The sequence below is a fragment of the Bison bison genome, unplaced genomic scaffold (assembly GCF_000754665.1).
Source record: "Bison bison bison isolate TAMUID 2011002044 unplaced genomic scaffold, Bison_UMD1.0 scf7180017864316, whole genome shotgun sequence".
NCBI lineage: Eukaryota > Metazoa > Chordata > Mammalia > Artiodactyla > Bovidae > Bison > Bison bison.
The window spans coordinates 2,573,161-2,573,969 of NW_011494888.1; positions in this window are offsets into that span (position 1 = coordinate 2,573,161).

Consider the following 809-nt stretch of genomic DNA (forward strand, 5'->3'; position numbering starts at 1 on the left):
ACTCTCCTCTTTCACTTTCATCAAGAGGCTTTTTAGTTCCTCTTCACTTTCTGCCATAAGGGTGGTGTCATCTGCATATCTAAGGTTATTGATATTTCTCCCGGCAATCTTGATTCCAATTTGTGCTTCCTCCAGCGCAGTGTTTCTCATGATGTACTCTGAATATAAGTTAATTAAGCAGGGTGACAATATACAGCCTTGACATACTCCTTTCCCTCTTTGGAACCAGTCTGTTATTCCATGTCCAGTTCTAACTGTTGCTTCCTGACCTGCATACATATTTCTCAGGAGGCAGGTCAGGTGGTCTGGTATTCCCATCTCTTAAAGAATTTTCCACAGTTTGTTGCAATCCACGCAAAGGCTTTGGCGTAGTCAGTAAACCAGAATTAGATGTTTTTCTGGAACCCGCTTGCTTTTTCAATGATCCAACAGATGTTGACAATTTGATCTCTGGTTCCTCTGCCTTTTCTAAATCCAGCTTGAACACCTGGAAGTTCACGTATTGTTAAAGCCTGACTTGGAGAATTTTGAGCATTACTTTACTAGCGTGTGAGATGAGTGCAATTGTGCAGTAGTTTGAATATTCTTTGGCATTGCCTTTCTTAGGGATTGGAATGAAAACTGACTTTTCCAGTCTTGTGGCCACTGCTGAGTTTCCAGATTTGCTGGCATATTGAGTGCAGCACTTTCACAGCATCATCTTTTAGGATTTGAAGTAGCTCAACTGGAATTCCATCACCTCCACTGGCTTTGTTCATAATGATGCTTCCTAAGGCCCACCTGACTTCGTATTCTAGGATGTCTGACCC